Source organism: Pelophylax lessonae, assembly GCF_965119305.1.
Source record: "Pelophylax lessonae genome assembly, chromosome: 1".
Classification (NCBI taxonomy): domain Eukaryota; kingdom Metazoa; phylum Chordata; class Amphibia; order Anura; family Ranidae; genus Pelophylax; species Pelophylax lessonae.
In genome coordinates, this window is record NC_138768.1 from 138346985 (window position 1) to 138370784 (window position 23800).

The window sequence follows — 23800 nt, forward strand, 5'->3', positions numbered from 1 at the left end:
GGGACCGGTCTAGCTTTGCAAAGTATTAAATCCCAGTCCTTGCATTTTAAGCAGATGAGCCAGGAGGGGTCTAGGCGGAGCACCTGGTAAAGGGGGTTTCACCGGTACTCCGTTACTCTGTGGGCTCTCTTCACAACAAAAGCCGTGGAGAATACGGCGTCAGGGAACAGAGATTTGAGCCAGGAGTCAACAAGTTCCCCGGGGTTTTGGCCTTTAGCCTTCTCTGGTAGTCTCACAATCCTGATGTTATGTCTCAGCCTGTTCTCCAGGTTATCCGCCTTCTGAGACCAGAAGGAAAATCGGTTTTTCAGCTGCTGAAGGATGATGAAGCATTCTAGTGGCGGCTGGCGAAGCGCTGCTCAGTAATGTCCGGCCATCTTAGTGGTAGCCACACCCCAGGAAAGGTAATTAATTCCACAAAAGGAGTTATTTAAACACTACAGCAAATAATCCAGACTGGCATTAAGTAAAATTCTTGCAGGTTTCTCTTCAGCAGTATAAAATGGGATTTTTCACTTACCATAAAATCAATTTCTCTGATGTTCATTGACGGACATAACTCCTGAGATCTTGACCAGTAGGACACTAAGCAGGGGAAAAATGCCTATGGGCAGTCCCAGGAGGTAACCCCCCCCCCCCCCCCCCATGCTATAGGTACTCCGTTTTGTCACAAGCCGTGTCAGAAATATTACAACTCCATAGAGGGGCGGGTGCTGTGTATGTCAAACATCAGAGAAATAGATTTTACGGTAAGTCAAAAATCCCATTCTACGTTCATTAAAAGGACACAGCTCCTGAGATCTTGACCAGTGGGATGTCCCAAAGCAGTTTTAAAAACATGAAGGGTGGGAACAGCAAAAGAAATTGCCAAAAGCCAAACCATAACCAGTTAAAAACAGGAGATTACCAAAAAACAACTGGAGCTCACCTGACAATAACTCCCCCAAACAGGGAATAGACCCTCTAAACCGCAGCCTGCAAAACCTTGCTGCCAAAAAAGGCATCCATCCGCAGATGCCAACGCATCCACTTTACAGAATCTTCTGAAAGTGTGCACCAACGACCAGGTAGCCACCTTGCCCACCTGCGTTACTGACGCCTGACAAAAGGAAGCCCCAGTAAGCACTGAGCGCCCGAGTAGATTGCGCCTTCACAGGAAAAGGAGTCGTCTGACTTCCTAAAAAAACTCCGTAGCTGCCAGGTACACCCAAATTGCCCAAACCACATCCAGGCATTGCAAAGCAATTTCATTAGGAGGTTTTGGCCTGGGACACAGGGAAGGCAACATAATGTCTTCATTCAAATAAAAATCAGAGACAACTTTTGTAAGAACGACGAATAGGGGTGAAGAACCACCTTATCTTTGTGGATCACCAAGGAAGGAGTGCTGCAAGATAACGCCACCAAATCAGACGGAGGTGATCGCCACCAAAAAGGCCACCTTCTGAGAAAACAAGCAGGGGAATCTCGTGAATATTTTTGAAGGGAGGCTTCTGGGGGGGGACTGACAGTACCAAGTGGAGATCCCAAGGCGGTAGCGGAGACTGCACTGGTTGGGTCAATTGTCGAACACCCCGAAAAAAAAAAAAAAAAAAAAGGATCCAGTGACCGTGCCACAAATCTCTGTACCCTTCGGTTGAACCCAGATGCCAACAGATCCACCTCGGGGGTGCTCCACCAGAGGGGCCACTAATGAAGCACATCTGGATGAAGGGACCACTCCCCTTGGTCCAACACCTGCCGACTAAGATAATCTGCCTGCCAATTTTCCACCCCTGGAATGTGTACGCCGGAGAGAGGGCCGGAACGAAAAACATTCTGCCCAACATAGAATGCCGGCTACCTCCAGAGCTGCCAATACACATTGTGTTCCACCCTGGTGATTGACATAGGCCACAGCCGATGCGTTGTCAGATTGGACACCCCTGAAGACAATCCATCCAGTGATTCAGGCACAGTCTGATCGCTCAAGAGTTCCAGGACACTGATTGGGAGTCTGGACTCTTCCAGTGTCCAAAACACCCTGAGCTTTGGCCCAAGACACTTCCCCACCCAGACAGACTGGCGCCCATGGTGACCAGTGTCCAATACAAGGGTAGAAAGAATTTGCCCGGACAGAGCTGGAAAGCAAAGCCATCAGACCAGAGACCATTTGGTTTCCCAGCTCAGCCAGATCGGACTGTCTGGAGACTAGAGGAGCTGTGCAAAAAAGGGACCACCTCAAAAAAAAAAAAAAGGAGAAACCATCAGGCCCAGCTGCCGCAATAAAAGTCTGGAGGGATGACCATTGCAGCATGCAATTTCAGGAGTTTGTCCAGAGATTGGATAGGAACACTCTGGCTAGAGCAGAATCCAGAGTCAGACCCAGATAGTCCAACTTTGTGGAAGGAACCAGAGCAGACTTCTGATCATTCAGAAGCCAAACTTCCGCAGAGTCCATAAATAGTGATAGTCACATTTTCCACCAGAGCAGTAGAGGACTCCGCTCACAGGAGAAGGTCATACAGGTAGCCCAGCACTGCGATCCCCCACTGATGCAACAATGCCAGCACCAACACTTTTGTGAAGACCCGAGGAGTGGAGGCGAGACCAGAGTGTAATGCTACAAACGGATACTCCTCTCACGACAAAGCGGAGAATGCACTGGTGACAGACATCTTTGAATGTGTAAGTAAGCGTCCTTAATGTCAATAGAGGCGAGGAAATCCCCCTGATGCCACCACCGTAACAATAGACTCCATTTTGAACTTCTGTACCTGCACAGAGCAGTTTAGGGTCTTGAGATCCAGAAATGGACACACCTTTCCCTCTTTCTTTGGGATCATGAACAGGTTTGAATAAAATACCTGAAAACATTCTAAGATCGGAACTGGGACAATCACCCCCTGAAGTAAAAGGTCTTGCAATCGGTCTGGGTACAGACGCACATTGGAAGGAAAAATCCTTTCTGGAGGGTAAGAACAAAACTCCATCTTGTAGTTGGACCGTATCACTTAGTGGACCCACTTATCTTGCAGCAAGAGAGGTATACAGGCCGGGAAATTAGCAAAGACGTCCCCCCACCCCCGGTATGGGGTGGGGGCACACCTTCAGGCAGAAGGAGCCTTGTCCCCAGGTCTGGAGAATTTCACTTTTTTTTTTTTGTTTGTAGAGGTCTGGTCCGCAGACCAACACTTAAGCAAAACGCGCCTAAAGACCACTGCTGAAAGTCTAGAAATCAGGGGAGCCGCATCCAAAGAGGCATCACAAACTGCACCCCCTGGACCAACTGGTCTGCCAGCTCAGCAAAGGCAAGGTGAGCTGCTCACCCTCCAGGTCACGGCATAAAAGCTTAGCCCACTCATTCACTGTTGCCGAACCAGCAACAGTGAACATATTGCGGGACACCGCTTCCGCTTGTCTGTCAGCTGGATCCTTAAAGGCCAGCGATTCTTCAACCAGAATCATGGTTGCCTTATTCAACCTGGAACCTGGGGGATCCTCCACCAGTGGAACAGTCCCCTTTTTAAAGGAGGGACTCTTCAAAACGGGTACCTCATTGCAAACCGCTTAGGGACGTTTTGGACATTCTCACTCTTTTGTGACAAATTATCAAAATAGGAGAAGGGAAGGAAACTCTTTTGCCACTAGACGGCTTGCGAGTGCCAAATTGATTCAGTGCCTCCACTGCAGCTTCATCCTTCATTTTTAGTCTCACGCACAGACATCCAACAGCCCCTTCTTGTACACGCTACAGATGTGGAGGAATCATTCTCACCATCTGAAAAATCTGTTTGTGGCCGCAGACCCCTCAGGGTGGGCCACATCCACAGCGTGCAAATAAGATTCACAATCTGAGGAGAAAGATGAGGCACTGGGTGCTTTTTACTAGCTGGCCACCCAAAAGCCACCTCCACCCGGGTCACAAAAGACTCCCAACACCGCCATCAGTGCATCAATGGATGGTACCCAGAGGCACCCTCAGCCTCCCTACCTGATCCAGGTAAGGAAATGTGCGCCAAAGACTCCATTAGGAATAGGGGGACCCCCACAAAACTGCCCATAAGCTGTCAAATCTTTTTTTCTGCCAAGTGTCCTACTCCTGTAGGGGGCAGTATAACCCACTGATCAAGATCTAAAGAGCTGTGTCTCTCAATTAACGAAAGAGAAAAATGTTTTAGGAGAAACATTGGATCACTCTTCCAAAAATGCCTGAGTTCGTTATTTTCATAAACCTCTCTCTTCAGGTCACATCACAGGATTTAGTGTCATTGTCTGCACTTTCCCCTTCAAAATTGCATGATATCTTTAGCTTAAGCCAAAGCCATTCTGCAGTGTTAAGACATTGCCATCTTGTACAACTCAAACTATAATGAAGTATATGAAACGATGTACTACTCTTACTTGCTCTATTTTGGTCTTGGTAATTAGATAATTGAAAGGGTTAGGTCTGTTAGATTAAAAAAAAAACTACCAAAAGTATTGTGTCAAATTCTGATCCGATCTGTGTACACCTCTCTCTCATGCTGTCCTCTAAGTACTCATTTTGCTCTATGGGCCAATCAGTCCCTATGAAGTGAAGATTGGGGCAGTATTTTAGTAAATTTAACAAGCCCACAGGAAAGAGCTCACATCAAGAGGTATGTTTTCTTGTAAAATAGTTTTTTGAAAAGGTCACAACATAGAAAATAGATTTTTGCAAAAACAAGAATACATGCATATCTTCAACAGGAACATAAAAGTACACAAAAAGACCTTTATGAGCATACATTGCATTTATCCATAACTCCATAGTTAACCATTATTTTGAAAAAAATAATGCAAGTTCTAACTATTTTGAAACTCTAATAGGGGTTATGGTGCATAACTTAAGTGCCGGTTCACACTACTGCGGGTGCGCTGATCGCATGTAATTCGGAGCGCACTGCTCCTTCATTACATGCAATCTCCTGTGCGGATGCAAATTCAGCCATACATTTTGTACACCCGCACAAAAGACGCACAGGACCTTTTTTTCAGCCGCATCAGGATTGTATCGCACAGTGGTTCACACGATGCGATCAAACTGTGGGTGTCGTTAACATTTGACACCCCCTGCGTATCGCATATGGCAGTATGAACTGCCTCTTGTGCGGATGCGATGCGGGAACAGGCTGCGAATTCGCAGCCTTCCCGCATCGCACAAGTGTGAACCGGCACTAAAGTATGTATGGCGATATGTAAAAGGTGAGAGTAGAGTGAAAGGAGTTGTAAAGTCCGGTGTTTATCTCAATGCATTCTATGCATTATGATAAAAAAACCTGTGTAGCAGTCCCCTCCTTGGCCTCCCTCACACTTACCTGAGGTCCCTCTGTCCAGCGATGTCCGTGAGTGTCTCAGCCGTCCCAGATTCTACCTCCTGATTGGCTGAGACAGCAGCGGTGCCATTGGCTGCCGCTGTCAATGTCAGCTAGTTTTTCAGGAGAGAGAGAGGGGCGGGGCTGAAAAGCAGCTCCATGTCTGAAAGGACACAGGGAGCTATGACTCAGCTCAGGTGCCACCATAGCAAGCTACTTGCTGTTGGGGTACTGAACAGGGAGGGTGGGGCCAGCATAAAAGAAGAGGGACCCGAGAAGAGGATCTGGGCTCATTGTGCAAATCTAAGTAGGTAAGCAGGTAAGTATAAACAGTTTTGTTTTTTATAGGAAAAAATATGAGACTTAATCGCTTGAAGTCTTGTAATGGGGACTAGAGCAATGCATGTTTGTTATCAGGGCATGTGTCAGATATAGGAAAAGTGAAGAGATTAGTAGAATAAGAGAAAGGTAAAGATGCATGGGATGGGAGGATGGTGGAAAAGAAAAAAAGAGAAGGGTTAAACAGCATAATGAAAAGGAATTAAAGTGGGATTGGGGGGGGGCTCAGGGTGCAGGGCTCTGGTATTTGGTTGGGGGAACTTGTACAAGGACCAAAATGCGAATTAAAAAAAAAAAAAAGGATAATTCTGCTACAGACTTGGGGACAAGTTGGACACGTTTGTTCAACAAAGCCTCCGCATTATTTTTGCATATGTTACAGCCCATTAATGTATACGAAAGAACAGACTAAAATCTAAAATAGACTTAAATCCACAATCTTTGTAGTTTGGGACAAGTGGACCAAGAATAGAACACGGTTCTGTCACGTCCAGTTACCAAAGCAGAGTGGTTAGGTACAAATTTGGTGATGCGGAAGGGGCAAGATAACAGCAGGAAAGTTCTCTGCATGAGTGCTCGAGGAAGAATGTTGAAAGTGTTTTCTGTGTAGGCCTATACCTCCTCTCAGCCTCCATCTTTTACCCAGTTTCTCCTATAAGCAGAATATAATTTTTACTTACCGTAAAATAATTTTCTCTGAGTCCTCTTGACAGTCGCAGCCTGTTCAGTTAGCCTTCACGAGTGGGTAATGCGCCTCTCTGCAGGAGTAGGCTAGGCAGTGAAAAGGTTAACAAAAGCTTTTACAAACACCTCCAGGGGGCTGTTCCTCAGCTATTACCCATCAGCCACTAGGAGCTGCTCTTCAGTTTTGTAGCAATCAGTACATCAAGACTATCAACCCCAAAAAAGAAAGGGGCAGGGGCTGCGTCTGTCAGAAGACTCAGATTTTTTTTTGTGAAACTTACCGTAAAATAATTGTCTCCATTTTCTCTTCTGACAGTCGCAGCCTGTTCAGTTAGCCTTCACAAGTGGGATGTCCCAAAGTAGTGCAGGTGTAAGAAGACGCAATCAAAGAAAAAAAGGCAACGTGCAACCAGGCCAGTCGAAAAAAACTGAGCCAACAGGGCAACAAAAGCTCAACAGAAGCCAACCCTGGACAAAAAACACCTCTGTAAAACAACTGCCGCACACAAAAAACTTGTGGCCAAAGGAAGCATCCTAGGATGCCAGTACATCCAGGCAGTAGAATTTTGTGAAAAAGTGCGCACAGACGATCACGTCGCTGCAACGCACACCTTAGCCACATGAAGCCTGATGGCGGAAAGACCAAAAAGGCAATGACTGTTCTAGTAGAACGTGCCCTTACAGGAAAAGGAGGCCCTGGAGCCTATAGTGAATAGGCCCAAAACCAAAGTCTGTCCGAACCAAACCAGAAGAAGTTGCAGCGGACGCAGCCAAACTCTTCCGAGGGCCCTCGGAAGGACAAACAGGGAATCAGACTTTCCAAAAGACTCCGTGGCAGAAAGGCAAAAAAAAAAACAAAAAAAACGAAGCGCCTGGACCACATTCAAGGAATACAGGACAAAGTCCTTGGGACGCTTGGGATTCGCCCAAGGCTAAAGCAACAGAAGAAACGATGAGGTGGAAAGCAGACACCACCGCAGAAGAAAAGACTGAGTGGGTCGCAAGACCACATTATCCCTAGAAACTACCAAAGAAGGCGACCGACAAGACCGAGTCGCCACACCGACACTCTGCAAACAGAGGTGACAGCCACCAGAAAGGCAACTTTCTGAGACAACAGGCAGAGCTGGTTCTCTGAAGGCCGTTTTAAGAAAAAAAAAAGCCTGACAAAAAAACAATTCAGTCCCCACTGAAGCAAGGAGCCTTCCGCAGGGGAGCCAGATGACGCACCCCTGGAGTAAAGGTGCGAATTAGGGAATTAATCGCCAAGGGACGCTGGAAGAAATCCGGTAAAGGCCGACAACTGACCTACGACCGTGCCCATCGCTGCTCCACACCTTCCTGCAGTAAGGCAAAGACCCTCGCTACCGAAAAGGAGTGTGGATGAAACCCTTGCGACGCACACCAGGCACGATTGTAAATCTTCCGGGAGTGAACTGTCTGAGCCTTCAGGAAGGCCAGAACAGCAGCATCTGAGACACCCTATCCTCTCGAAACTTGGCTTCCAACAGCCATGCCGTCAAAGCCAGAGACTGTACAACAGGATGGAATAAAGGCCCCAGAGACAGCAGAATGTCTCACATCGGAAGCCGCCAGGGTGGTTCGACAACCATCCGCCCAAGGTCTGCATACCAAGACCGACAAGGCCATTCTGGGACCGCCAGAGATACTTGTACCGGTTCAACGCCACCCGCGGAGGAACCTGGACAGCAGTCGAATCGGAGGGAAGGCCGACACTGGTGATGGCACCACCACCGCAGGTTCTGGCCACGAACCTTCCCACCAACATGTTGAGACGGGACGCGAACAAAGCCATGTCCAGAGACCCCCACTGGGCACACCGGAGGCGAAACCCCCCCGGATGCAGGGACCATACCCCCTGGTCCACGAACTGGAGACGAAGACAGTCCGCCTGCCAGTGCTCCCCTCCCGGAACATGAACAGCTGAAAAGCTAGAAAGCGCAACACAGTCAAAAACAGAACACGGCCAAAAACAGAACCCGGCCACCACCTGGGCCCCCTCGGTGCCCCCTTTGGTGAATGACGCAAGCCACCGCCGTGGTGAAAAAACGAAACCGGCGACTCCAAATCCAAGTTGTCCAAGGGAACAAGCAGAACTTGATTGCTCAGCGCACCAAGACTATCGGCAAGGAGGATCCCTCCGCCAACAACATCCCCTGGGCACAAAGCGTGCCCAGAACGCCAGCCCAAGAGGCTGGCATCCGTGGTAATCACTGTCCACAGCACAGGCAGAAAAGATTTGCCTTGCGCCAGAGCAGGTGACAGGAGCCACCCCAAAAAGTCCAACCTCATGAAGGGACCCAAAGATAACCTCTTGTCCAACAGCTGAGGATTTTGTCCCACCAGGCAAGAACCTCTGCTGACAGAGATCTCGTTGGGAACTGAGCAAACATAATAGCTTCTAAGGCCAAAACCAGCAGACCCAGGGACCGCCTGCAGGCCCGTAGAGGGGAGAGATGGTTGTCCCTGGGAGGACCTTATCCCGCCCCGCAGGGTTGGAATTTTTCCTTCCCTGGGAGAAAAAAACCTTGCGTGAGCGGAGTCCAGGACCATCCCAAGGCAACCGAGACAAACCGACGGGGTCAGTGCCGACACCCGAAAGTTGATGGTCCACCCGAACTTCTGAAGCGTCTGAAAACACAACCTGTAGATCGCTTGACAGAACGGCACACAAGGCCGCCCACAAAAGGAGGTCATCCAGAAAACAGAGGACCCTTCACGCGCAGCAAAGCCAGCACCAGAGCCAAAACCTTGGTGATTACCCTGGGAGCCGAAGCGAGACTAAAGGGTAATGCCACAAATAGAAAATGCTCCTCTGCCACTGCAAAGTGGAGATACCGCTGATGACCTCCGTAGATAGGGATGTGTAGACACGCATCCCTTTGGTCGATGGAGACCAGAAGCCCCCTGGACTCTACGATGCCCCCACCAATCTGGAATTTCTGCACCTGCACAAAGCGGTCCAGACACCCGAGGTCCAGAAATGGACGTACTCTTACCTGAGAAATGTGAACAGGTTGGAATAAAAGCTGTGAAACCTGTCCCGCTGAGGGACTGGCACGATGACTCTTAGGCCGAGAAGCTCTCGCACCGCCTCCCTTGAGATCATGCAACTGATCGGGAAACAGATGGAGATTTGAAGGAAGGAAACCTGTCTGCGGGGAGAGCGCGAAGCTCGATCTCGCACCCTGAATGAAGCAGTTCGTGAACCCACCCGTCCTGAATTAGGGACAACCAGGGTAAAAGTAACGCAGACAGCCCTCCACCCCTGAAAAAGGGTGAGGGCGTCCCTCAGGCGGCGAAGGACCGGGCAGCCGAACTGGCCTGACCGGTCAGGGGCTTCCTGGACCATGGCTTCCTGCGACCGCCTGAGGCCTTGAAGAATTTCCTTCTTTTCCTTGCTCCTGAGGCAAGAAAGGACCCACGAAGTGAAGGAAGAAAGGACCCCACCTGGCACGGGGAGATTTCACCTTTAGAGGTGTGGGGCAAAAGGGTACCCACACCACCCGTAAGACCTTCGAGCAACGCATCCAAGGTATTCCCAAAGAAGCCCAATACCCATAAAAAGGACATCAGACACCGAATTTTAGGAAGCACGGTCAGCCGACCAACATTCAGCCACAAAAAAGCGGCGGATTGCGACCCCAACCGCAGGAAACATGCGATCAGTCTCGTCTCACTCCAAGGCCGCATCACAAAGGTACATCACGGCCTGGGCATGCGATTCACCAGGTCAAGGGCAGTCGGAAAGACAGCCTGTGCCACCAAAGCGCCCCTAAGCACCAAGGACCATTCCGTGACAGCTTGAGAAAACCATCACCAAAGCTAACCTAGGTTCGAGCAGGGAGCCTGCCACCAAACATATGTGGCGGGAAAGCGGTTGCACGTGCCTATCCGCCAGAGCCTTGAACACCGGGGAGTCCTCAACGGGCATCCCACAACATCCCCCCCCCCCCCCATATAACTGTCCTTGGGACACGGGGGTAGGATCACTCACCATTCCACGGATTGCGGGCTCCGCTTCGACACGGAACACCTCCCACCCTGAGTGGGGGTGCCGGCAGCCAGGAAGGGATGCTAGCAACACCGGGTGTTCGAGTTGAGACATCCCAGCAAAGATTGGTTCTTCGCAGGCTCGTCCCCATCCTCAGGGGCATTGTCGTTGCGAGGTCTGAGACTCCATAAGGATCTAGATTATCCAGTGCGAGGCCCAGCTCTGCTGTCGCTTGTAGTCCTCCAGGGATCCTTCTGACTAACTAGCAATAGTGAGTGAGGAAAGAAAGAAAAAAAAAAAGTTTTTGCAAAGAGAAAAAAAACATAGGTCCCAGCAGGTAAACCTATGACCTACTACTACGCTAGGTAGCATAAAACTGAAGAGCAGCTCCTAGTGGCTGATGGGTAATAGCTGAGGAACAGCTCCCTAGAGGTGTGTTATGTGTAAAAGCTTTTGTTTGTTAACCTTTTCACTGCCTAGTCTACTCCTGCAGAGAGGCGCATAACCCACTCGTGAAGGCTAACTGAACAGGCTGCGACTGTCAGATGACGCAAGAGAAAAATATAGTTTTAGAGAAACATTGGGAGAATCTTATCAATTGCCCATTTTTACATACCAGAAGCTATGGTCAACATGAGGACCATTCCCTCTTGGTTTGCTTCCAGGGGTCCTTTTTTGGGTGTCCACATCACTGCACGTTATTGTGGACACCTTATATTGGTGGAGGCGGCACTTCCAGTAGCCAGGTCCAGTCTCAAAGTCTCCAGAAGAAGAATTCATGGGGGCAGTGAAGAGACCAGTGCCCAAGATAACAAGCAGTGAAAACTATGTGCCCACCAGGTAGGCTTTGCTCACAAACTGACTGATCCATTACACTGGAGGATGGCATTGAAAGGGGTGTTTGAAAATTAAGACTGAGTAGCAAGGTAATGAATACACAATGTACGATTTCATTTTTGCCTGGAGTAGGGCTTTAAAGGAAATAAAACCTTAAAGAGTCAGCTTTACTACTTTCAGAGGCCATCAAAACAAGTGGGGTTTCAATCTGCATTAACAAAAAAGATTAAATGCTGTAATTGTAAATGTTGACAACACTACTGATTAGGAGCAGCGTGTCTCAAATGCATTTATAATAATATTTCTTTCACACACACACTTTTCGCAAGATTCACACATTCTAATTGGATTCACTGCAAAATTGTACCAATTTGGAATTCTTCTGTACTTGCAGGGTCTTTAATGGGAAAACAGATGAGGAAATGCATGTACTTCAAAGATATACTGCATATTTTATGTTCTTAGTTTGACTTGACATACAGTACACTTTAAAGGGATTGTAAACCTAATTTTTTTAATTAACCACTCGCTGCCTGCCAACAGTAGTTGTACTGCAAGAGGATGCCAGCTCCAGGCTGGACGATGATGTTCAGCCACACTATCACAGTCCAACAATAAGTTGCTGATTACTGCTATTACTAGTATACAGAGTAATAGGTGCGTAAATTCCAGTATATGTACACCATAATTTGTAGACGCTATAACTTCCGCACAAACACTTATTGGGATATTTATTATGTAGCACTACCCCCTGAGGACTGCTGAATAGCGGGTGCTCCTCTGTACCAACCTGACCCAGGAACTCTCCAACCCACCTGACACTTTAGGTTCAGACATGACAGGTATATTCTCCAAAAGACACACTGACACAATAAAAAGTACCTTTTGGTTATTTTACTTGGATAAACAGATACATCTTGGTAATAAAAATGTGTTCAATGCAGTCTATCAAACATCCAAACTCAGTGGGAACTAACAGACTGACACAATATGAATATAAAAGGTTAATGGGTGATGTCTAATATCACCGATATTACCGTCACAAAATGTTAGGAACCTGTGATATGATTAGTGTGATATTGAATAGCTATGGTCTAATAAGAGACAACTTCAGCTATTACTGGTTCTAATAGTATAACTGCAGTTTACTTCCTATGAAGCAAACAAATGCCGAGTCCCCCACCCCCCAGCAAGGCTTTGCTAAATCTTCGCCAGCAGTTGGAGCTGATATCACTGTTCACTGAGATATTTGTAATCCCAGGGTAGTAATAGATGTAATCCTGTCTGCGGTCAGTGTGTTATGAAAGGAGAATTACACTTGCGATTGGGATGTCACCAGGCACGCTTTCAAAGGCAGCGTCCACATGTGACAATCCAATGACCGAAGACGACTCTCGCTCCCACGCCCCGGCGTATGGGAGTGACCGATACTCGGCTGGTCAGCTTCAGCCTGCTCTCATCTCCGCTCCACTGGATCCATTACCTCCGTACCACTGATAAGACTCCACTCTCACTAGGCCGCATGCACTAGGCCTAAATCACCGACCATGTCCCGACACCTCTCAGGCAGGTCTGCACTCGCCGAGTCCCCAGGAGCAAGAGAGTGCGCTCTGTGGAGCAGATCGGTTTATAGGCTCTCCCATGATCCTATGCTCTCCCAAAGCTCCCTAGGAGTATAGTACTTTCAGAAGTCTTAACAATGGTCTACCTTCAGTCTCAAACTAGATCTCCCAGAATCCAATTCATCCGTTTCCTGCGAAAGCCAATCCTCTTCTCCAAAACAGCCTTAAAAAGGGGCATGTGACGAAAGGCCCATTTGCTGGGACGTTGGCCACGGGCTACTGGAGGAGTTTGGAGGCCAGCTTCCTGCCCACAGACTACGGGCCCTGGCTTGTAGGGGAGTGCCCCTCTGTGTGGGGGTATATGCTGGAGGAACATGGGAGTAGTGTTGCTTTGTAATCAAATTCATGTTACCCCAAGATACAGACTCAGACTGGGATCAATGTTAAAGGCCTAAAGCTGCCTGTTGAAGCAGAGAACTTCTCCACACATTGTTAGACTAAAGAGATGCTAAAGACATCTACTGTGGGGATATGTATTGACAGTTATAATAAGGTGTGTTGAAAATGGAGACGGGCAGTCTGAGAGCCTAGGTCTTCTGCTTTCATCTGTTTAGAGGTGAAGTGTGTTCACACTACTAGGAATATGTATTTGGCTATGTTTTGGGCTTGTTGTTTGTTTAATTATGATAATGTTGCAGTCTCATTCACCTATTGTCTCTTTCCAGAAGGCCAAGGTATGTGAACTAGGTTCTGTATATAATTACATTTGCATATGATAATGAAATCAAACTCATGAGACTGTATATATTGGAAGTAAATTGGTGAATAAAGTGTCTTGTTTTACCCTTCATCAAGTTTAGGCTGATGTTTAGGGGGAATTGAGGTGCCAGGTCACTGCATCACGTGAGATTCTGGAGAACCAAGACAGAATTATTTGGTTCAAGTATTGGGGATCTGTTACAGGGCACTCCAGTAATAACAAACCTGTATTGTAATAAATATACAGTGCCTTGCGAAAGTATTCGGCCCCCTTGAACTTTGCGACCTTTTGCCACATTTCAGGCTTCAAACAAAGATATAAAACTAATTTTTTGTGAAGAATCAACAAGTGGGCCACAATCATGAAGTGGAACGAAATTTATTGGATATTTCAAACTTTAACAAATAAAAAACTGAAAAATTGGGCGTGCATAATTATTCAGCCCCTTTTACTTTTAGTGCAGCAAACTCTCTCCAGAAGTTCAGTGAGGATCTCTGAATGATCCAATGTTGACCTAAATGACGATAAATAGAATCCACCTGTGTGTAATCAAGTCCCCGTATAAATGCACCTGCACTGTGATAGTCTCAGAGGTCCATTTAAAGAGGTTGTAAACTCGTATAAATTTTTTTTTTTTTTTTACACCCTGCAAAAGAAAGACATAATGAGCTAGTATGCATCGCATATTAGCTCATTATGCAATACTTACCTCAGAACGAGCCCCCGCCGTGCCGCTCACTCACCTCTATGACGGGCGACATGTCTAGTCGCCCGTCTTCCGGGATCGCGGCATCCGGCCATCTGATTGGCCGGAGCCGCGGTGACGTCACTCCGTCCCGCGCGGGAGCCGACAGTCACGGCACGGGGCTCTGAAGGAACGGCACGATCGGCCGTTCCTTCAGAGCGCATGCGCCAGTGACGTCACTGGCGACATGTAAGGTAAATATCTCCTAAACGGTACATGTTTAGGAGATATTTACAGTACCTATAGGTAAGCCTTATCATAGGCTTGCCTATAGGTACAAGTTGTAGAGGAGGGTTTACTTCCTCTTTAAAGCGCAGAGAGCATTATGAAGAACAAGGAACACACCAGGCAGGTCCGAGATACTGTTGTGGAGAAGTTCAAAGCCGGATTTGGATATAAAAAGATTTCCAAAGCTTTAAACATCCCAAGGAGCACTGTGCAAGCGATCATATTGAAATGGGAGTATCAGACCACTGCAAATCTACGAAGACCTGGCTGTCCCTCTAAACTTTCAGCTCATACAAAAGGAGAAGATGCAGCCAAGAAGCCCATGATCCCTGTGGATGAACTGCAGAGATCTACAGCTAAGGTGGGAGACTCTGTCCATAGGACAACAATCAGTGATATACTGCACAAATCTGGCCTCTATGGAAGAGTGGCAAGAAGAAAGCCATTTCTTAAAGATATCCATAAAAAGGGTCGTTAAAAGTTTGCCACAAGCCACCTGGGAGACACACCAAACATGTAGAAAAAAGTGCTCTGGTCAGATGAAACCAAAATCGAACTTTTTGGCAACAATGCAAAACGTTATGTTTGGCGTAAAAGCAACACACCTCATCACCCTGAACACACCATCCCCACCGTCAAACATGGTGGTGGCAGCATCATGGTTTGGGCCTGCTTTTCTTCAGCAGGGACAGGGAAGATGGTTAAAATTGATGGGAAGATGGATGGAGCCAAATACAAGACCATTCTGGAAGAAAACCTGATGGAGTCTGCAAAAGACCCGAGACTGGGACGGAGATTTGTCTTCCAACAAGACAATGATCCAAAACAAAGCAAAATCTACAATGGAATGGTTCACAAACATATCCAGGTGTTAGAATGGCCAAGTCAAGGTCCAGACCTGAATCCAATCGAGAATCTGTGGAAAGAACTGAAAACTGCTGTTCACAAACGCTCTCCATCCAACCTCACTGAGCGCGAGCCGTTTTGCAAGGAGGAATGGGCAAAAATTTCAGTCTCTCGATGTGCGAAACTGATAGAGACATACCCCAAGCGACTTACAGCTGTAATTACAGCAAAAGGTGGCGCTACAAAGTTTTAACTTAAGGGGGCTGAATAATTATGCACGCCCAATTTTTCAATTTTTTGTTGAAAAAGTTTGAAATATCCAATAAATTTCATTCCACTTCATGATTGTGTCCCACTTGTTGATTCTTCACAAAAAAATTACAGTTTTATATCTTTATGTTTGAAGCCTGAAATGTGGCAAAAGGTCGCAAAGTTCAAGGGGGCCGAATACTTTCGCAAGGCAGTGTGTGTGTATATATAGGAGGGGCGGGGGGCGGCGACTGTCGGAGGACTCAGAGAAAGGAATTTTACGGTAAGATTTTACAAAAATTCAGTTTTCTTACGTCCTCCGACAGTCGCCGCCCACTCATACAGTCTTCACCAATGGGGATGTCCCAAAGCAGTGTAGACATGAGGGGTGGGAAAGGCAACCGTCAGAAAAGGCAACGCAGTACCCACATCAGAGAAAGGAACCTTACGTTTACCACAAGGGAACCTTCTGGGCAACAGAAAAGCTCAACAGGAGCAACGACCCAGGAAAGCAAATAACCAAGGGGGTAAACAACCCCAACAGCCAGGGACCCACACAAAACCTGGGTCCCCTACGGCACTGCTGCACAGAGAACTTTGCGGCAAAAGGAGGCATCACCTGATGCCAGAACATCAATTTTGTAGAATTTGGAAAAGGTGTGCACTGACGACCAAGTCGCGGCCTTGCACACCTGGGCCACCGAAGCCTGATGCCGGAAGGCCCAGGACGCACTCACCGCTCTGGTAGAGTGCGCCTTGACAGGGAAGGGCGGTACCCGTTCCTTCAACGAATAGGCCTGTACAATTGTCCGTCTGATCCATTTTGCTATAGTCGCCGGAGACGCAGCCATACCCTTCCGAGGTCCCTCAGTAAGGACAAAGAGAATCTGATTTTCTAAAGGATTCAGTCGACGACAGGTAAACCCTGATCGCCCTGACAACATCCAAAGAATGCAAGGCAATCTCCTTAGGATGCTTAGGATTCGCACAGAGCGAAGGTAAAACAAGGTCCTCATTGAGGTGAAAATCCGAAACCACCTTTGGAAGAAAGGAAGGGTTAGGTCGTAAGACCACCTTATCTCTATGAACCACCAGGTAAGGAGAGCGGCAAGACAACGTCGCCAATTCCGACACTCTGCGAGCAGAAGTGATCGCTACCAGAAAAGCAACCTTTTAGAAAGCAGAGGTAACGAGATTTCCCTGATGTTTTCAAACGGGGAACGTTGTAACACGGACAGAACCAAGTTCAAGTCCCATGGAAGTAGAGGCTCCCTTCTAGGAGGGGCCAAGTGACGCACACCTTGAATATGAATAAAGATGCGAATCAAAGAATTAGACGCCACAGGGCGCTGGAAAAGAACAGCCAGTGCAGATACCTGGCCCTTAATTGTGGCCAACGCCAGGCGCTGGTCCACACCAGACTGGAGGAAAGCAAACACTCTTGCCACCGAGTATGAACGAGGAGAGCAACCCCTGGACTCACACCAGGCAAAATAAGCTTTCCATGTACAGTAATAAATCTTACCAGACGAGGCTTTTCTAGCCTTGAGTAAAGTAGGAATAACCTCTGAGGAGAGACCCCTGTCTCTCAGGGCCTGGCTTTCAACAGCCATGCCGTTAAAGGCAGTGACTGTAAAGCAGGATGGAAGATCGGTCCTCGAGACAGCAGATCTTCCGGCAGTGGCAGCCGCCATGGAGGTCCAACGGCCAGGTGAACGATGTCCGGCGATACCAGAATCACCAGCGTTTGTTCCGAGGTCAACCTGCGAAGGAACCTGGACAACAACTGAATCGGAGGAAAGGCATAGATCAGACGATACTGACGCCAAGGCACCACCAGCGCATCCTAGGAGTCTGCCAGAGGATCGCGCGTTCTTGCCACGAACCTTTCCACCTTGTCGTTTAGCCGAGACGCGAACAGATCCACATCCGGGGATCCCCACTTCGCACACAGCATTTGAAATACCTCCGGGTGCAGGGACCATTCCCCCTGGTCCAGGGTCTGGCGGCTCAGATAATCGTCCTGCCAATTCTCCACACCCGGAATGTGAACTGCCGATATCGCCGGGACATGAGTCTCAGCCCAAGACAGAATACTGGTCACTTCCTGGGCCGCCCGGGGCACTCCTGGTGCCCCCTTGGTGGTTGATGTACGCCACCGCAGTGGCATTGTCCGTCTGCACCCGTACAGGACGGCCCTGAAGCCAATCCGACCAGTGGAGCAGGCACAGCCTGATCGCTCTGAAATTCCAATATGTTTATTTATCGGGAGGGAGGATTCCTCCTCCGACCAGGTGCCCTAGGCAGATAGGTTGCCTAGAACGCCACCCCAGCCGACAGGCTGGCATCCGTGGTAATCACTGTCCATAGTAACGGCCGGAAGGATTTCCCTTCCGAAACAGCTGGGGACTGAAGCCACCACAAGAGATCCATTCTGGTTTGGCGATTCAGAGACACACTCAGGTCTAAGGACTGAGGGAGTCTGTCCCACCTGGCCAGGATCTCCGCTTGGAGAGACCGCGTGTGAAACTGTGCAAATGGTATCGCCTCGAAGGCCGATACCATCAACTCCAGGGACCGCATACAGGTCCTGAGTGACGAGGATTCGTTGTCCCTGAGGGACCTGACCTCGGACTACAGGGTCCGGAGCTTGTCCTCCGGTAAGAACACCTTTGCTTGAGCAGAGTCCAGAACCATTCCCAAATACGGGAGACGAACCGAAGGAGACAGTCGACTTCTGAATGTTGATGGTCCAACAGAACTCCTGAAGCGTCTGGACCGTAGTGGACAGATCGCGCATCAGGCTCTGACTGGCACTCGATCTCAACAGGAGATCGTCCAGATATCCCAAGACCGCAATGCCCTGTGCCCGCAACAGGCACCAACACTTTGGTAAATGACCCTCGAAAATGGGGATGTGTAGATACGCATCCTTCAGGTCAATAGAGGCCAGGAATTCTCCCGGACTCAGGGAGGCCACCACCATGATTCCATGCGGAACTTTCGAACGCGCACAAAGCGGTTCAGAGCTTTCAAGTCCAGAATCGGACGCACTTTGCCCTCCTTTCTGGGCACAATGAACAGATTTGAGTAAAACCCCCTGAGGCACCGGGACGATTACCCCCTGAGATAGGAGATCCTGTACCGCTTGATGAAGGTCCCGTAACTGCCCTGGGGTCAAATGAAGATTTGAGGGAAAGAATCTGTCTGCCTTGAAAGAAATTCGATCTTGTACCCTGATCGAATGATTTCCTGAACCCACCTGTCCGGAACTCGGAGCAGCCAAAGTTGGAGGAAACCGCGCAAACGTCTCCCCACCCCTGAAATGGGTGAGGGCGCCCCTTCAGGCAGAGGCGGACTGAGCCGCCGCACCCGCATGGCCGGATTTAGGTTTGCCGGCCGAGGGTTTCCTCTGACCACCCTAGCCTTTGAAGGGTTTCCCCTTTTACTGTGCCTTGAAGGCACAAAAGGACCCCTGATTAGGTTTAAAGGTGGGACCCCGCTTGCCGCGGAAAAACTTGACCTTAGGATCCTGGGGCAGCAGAGTGCTCTTGCCCCCAGTGACTCCCTTAACCAATTCATCCAGGGATTCATCAAAAAGGCGATGCCCCGCATAGGGAATAGCCACAGCCTTTCTGGATTTCTGGTCAGCCGACCAGCTTTTCAACCATATCAGTCGACGGCTAAGCACCGCGACACTGGACAGGCACGCAGCCAATGGGGCCTCATCGCACAAATACATGACCCCCTGACAAATCTGGTCCACCATCACCACGGTAGTAGGGGGGGCAGAATCAGCCACAAGAGTGCGTCTGAGCACCTTGGTCCAATCCGCCACAGCCTGAGCCGCCATGACAGAGGCGAAAATAGGCGTTTAGCATGGAACCCGCCACCACATAGGTGTGGCTGGCAAGAGACTCAGGCCTCCTATGCGTAGGATCCCTAAAATACCGGAGAATCTTCATGGGAACCAGAGTAGCCTTGTATAATCTGGCCACAGTGTGATCCACTTGAGGAGCCACACACCAGCGTGTAACCATAGTAGACCCAAAAGGGTAGAGAAGTTGAAACCTTTTAGGCACCGTGAAGGTGTGTTTCAAATTGCGCCATTGCTCATTCACAGTGTGATGAAACTCAGCGGGGCAAGGAAAAACCTGCGCCGTCTTGCGGGTCCTGTGTGTACCAAAAGATGACAATGCCCGGAGGATTGGGCTCATCCTCTAAATGTAGTGTTTCTTTGATCGCAGAAATCAGCGCATCCATAGCTGCGCGTTCCTCGGGCGTCCGGGGGGGGGGGCGGATTCCCCAACCCCTGTAACCTCCGCCTCCCCCTCAGACTCTTGTGGGTCCTGAGAAGAGCGAGAACCTGAAAGGGGCACGCCATCTACAGCAACCATGTCACATTCAGAATCAGAAGAAAAATAAATCCTAGGCCTTTTTCTAGCAGCACGTTCAGTCATCAGCACATCCATTTTGGACACCAAAGTTGCCACTACAGCAGCCAAATTAGTCAGGGTAGAGGATTCAGAGGAACTTGAATCCCCTACCAAGGCTGGAGGGAATTAGCTGTCCTGGGATTGGCCCTTTAAGCATGCCGCGGACCACGCAGCACACCGCTACAAAGACTGTGGAACACAGACCCCCCGCAGGGACAAACTGAAGTCAGGAAGATTGCACAAGGGAGGAAAATAAAGGACAGCAAAACAGAGCCCCACAAGGGTGTTACCACCGCAGTCGGTCACTCCTGAGTGAAGGAAGGAAGTGATGTCACCGCAAGAGACTGAACTGCGGCTGCAGGCTAAGGAAACATGGATGCCTATGTAAAGCAATGGGAGGCTTCGGCAAAATGGCCGCTGATATGTGCTCGGAACGATCGTTTGCAACACACAAGATGGCGCCGCAAGGCGCCAAAATACACTACATACAATGCTGTATAAGCATCCCACAGTGAAGCCAGACATGCTGCCCACACTTAAAATGGCGGACCGGCGGTTTTTAACCCCGCAGCGGTCGCCGCACGTGTCTGTACCTCCAAGCACCCAAAGTGCCACAGGAGAGGGATCCCCCAAAACCCCACACAGCGCTGGCTGTGAGAAAAAAAACCCGCAGGGGCCGGGATCAGGGAGCCCAAAAACACAGACATAGGGGACACCACAGACAGAGGTCCCACACAGAGTGTACCCGATGGCGTGGGGTGCTGCATATCAAACGGAAAACCACCCACCCTCAGATGGCAGGGGAGTGCCGCCAGCCAAAAAACGCAGGACACCAGTAATGCACGGACGAACCGTGGCTGTGTCCGGTGAGGTAGCCACCTCACAGGCTGCATCCCTGAGGAAAGGGATGGGTCATTTGCGAGGCCAGGGCGAACACATAGCCTGCTAAATGCTCGATGGCGGGCTGGGATTCCATCAGGCCCTCTGTCCTGGAGAACCAGGACGGCCAGTCTGATTCCCAGCTCCGCAAACGCCGTCTTCATCCAAAGATCCGACTAACGCTGACAAAATAAACAGCTAGTAAAGCAAAGAATAAAATGACATTTTCAGAAAATAAAATCATTAAATAGAAGAAGGCTGAGACTGTAGCCCCAGCACAGGGAAGCCTATCTACTCCTGAACTAGGCAGAAGACAAACTGAATTGGGATGGCTATTGCAGGGGGGTATTGGACTAGTGGGACAGCCCCCATGGGTGTGTCTATGTAAATGCTTTTGTTTTAACAAGTCTTTTGCCTAGCTACTCCTAAAGGAGAGGAAGTCAAAACCCCATTGGTGAAGACTGTCGGAGGACGGAAGAGAAATACGATATACAGTGGGAAGAATGCTTGTTTGATCCCCTGCAGATTTTGTAAGCTTGCCCACTTACAAAGAAATGAAGGGTCTATAATTTTAACCATAGGTGTATTTTAAATGGAGACAGACTATCAATCCAAAATCCAGAAAAAACAATACAATTATAGAGTTGCAGTTTAGTGAGTAAAATAAGTATTTGCCCCCCAAAAAAAAGACTTACTAAACTTGTTGGCAAGCACAGAGGAAAGACATTTCTTGTAGTTGGTTACCAGGTTTGTACAAATCTCAGGAGGGATTTTTGTCCAGTTTTAACAGATCCTCTCTAACTCCTAAGGTTTCTTGGCTATCACTTGGCAACTCAAAGTTTCAACTGCTTCCATAAATTTTCTATAGGATTAAAGTCTGGAGAAAGGCTAGGCCACTTCATGACCTTAATAGGTTTCTTCTTGAGCCACAACTTTGTTGCCTTGGTGGTATGTTTTGGGTCATTGCCATGCTGGAAGACCCATCAAGGACCCATCTTTAGTGTTCTGGCTGACGGAAGAAGGTTCTCAAAGACTTTACAATACATGGCACTGTCCACTGGCCCCTCAATGTGGCTAAGTACCTGCCTGTACCTTTAACAGGAGAAAAACAGTCCCAAAGCATAGGGTTTCCACCTCCTTGCTTGACTGTAGGGATGGCGTTCTTTGGGTCATAGTCAGCATTTTTCTTCCCTTAAATACAGTGAGTCGAGTTAATGCCAAAGAGCTTAATTTCGGTCTCATCTGACCACAGCACTTTCTCTCAATCCTGCTCTAAATAATTTTGATGAATACTGGTAAACTTCAGACCGGCCTGTACACGTGCTTTCTCGAGGGGGACCTTTCGTGTGCTGCAGGATTTCTATCTATGGCAGCATATTTTGTTACCAATGGTTTGTTTGGCAACTATGGTCCCAACTGCCTTGAGATCATTCACAAGCTAGTTCTGGCCTGATCCCTCACTTTTCTCATAATCACTTACCCTATGAGGCGAAATAGTGCATGAAGCTCAAGAATGAGAGCGATTGATGGTTTTGTATTTTTCCATTTGTGAATAATCGCTCCAGCAGTTGTCTTCTCACCAAACTTGCTGCTCATTGTCTTGTAGCCCATTCCAGCCTTGTGCAGGTCTACAATCTTGTCCCTAACTACCTTTGACAGAGTTTTGTTCTTGCCATATTGGGGTGTTAAAATGGAGCACCTTCTTAAATTGACAGCACTAATCTGTATACAACATGAGCACATACTGTAGCCAGTCTGTGGGAGCCAGAATTGTTGGTTGGTAGGGGGATCAAATATTTTACTCACTCAACTGCAACTCAATTTAAAGAATATGTATAATGTTTTTATTGGACTTTTGGTTGATATTCTGTCTCCATTTAAAATACACCTATGATAAAAAATTATAGACCCTTCATTTCTTTATAAGTGGGCAAACATATTTTGCAGGGGATCAAAAAATTATTTTCCCACACTGTAAATTGTTTGCGTACAGTGTTGCATGACCGAGCAATTGCCAGTTAAAAATAGCACAGTGCTGAACAGCAAGCAATGCGGTGGTCATGAAGGGCTTCTGAAGCTCAAAGGGTTAAACATTTACCAGTTTCTCTTCACGGGTCTCCTGGCTCCTCCTCCCTGTAGAGTGCCCCCACAGCAAGCCCCTTGGGAGCACTCGTGTGTGATCAATTCTGAGCCGCACTGCGTGTCCATTGACACTCCCTGTCTGTGCTCACAGCCAACTGCTCCGGCTGCTGCCTCGGTCAAGTGAGGAGAGAGCCACTGTTCTTCACAGTGCTGGATCAAGACAGGGTTCAGGTAAGTATTTAGGGAGGCTGCATGCAGAAGCTTTTTTACCTTAATGCAAACAATGTTAAATTAAAAAAAAACCTTCTGCCTTGACTAAGATTATTTTTCTTCCAAATGAAGAAATGTCAGAACTTAAAAGGCAGCAGTGAATTCAGACAGTCCCTCTACCAAGCTTGATTGTGTGTGCGTGTGCGTGTGCGAATAAAATGTATCTACAGAACACTGACAGCACATGATTAGAGACACTGGTAAGTACAGTGCAGTTTGGTTTTTGGCGAACACCCACTTCTAGGGAGATTGGCAAACAGCAATACACTGCCTTATGGTGGATGAGCGAACAACCGGTGCTTTGGAAATTTGAGTGCAACACCTGAGAAAAATTTCCAAAAATAGCTACTGTAAGTTACTTGCTGTCTCTCACACAGAAAGCCCAATATATCAAAGTGTCAATACTACATTCAGTGCAGCCACTTCCATCACAAAGATTCAAATCTGGCATGAAAGAATAATGGGACTGATGATACAAGGAGAAACAAAAGTTACTAAGCACAGATTCACCAGACATGTGAGGAGCTTTGCAAAATCTGACAGCGTTTTAACA

At 48.2% G+C, this 23800-nt stretch overlaps 1 protein-coding gene across 3 annotated transcripts in view; it reads right to left on the reverse strand.

The window, feature by feature from the left end:
* The window catches only part of TNPO1 (transportin 1), a 542580-nt gene that overhangs the window by 461624 nt on the left and 57156 nt on the right, over positions 1-23800 (reverse strand). The window lies entirely within an intron of this gene.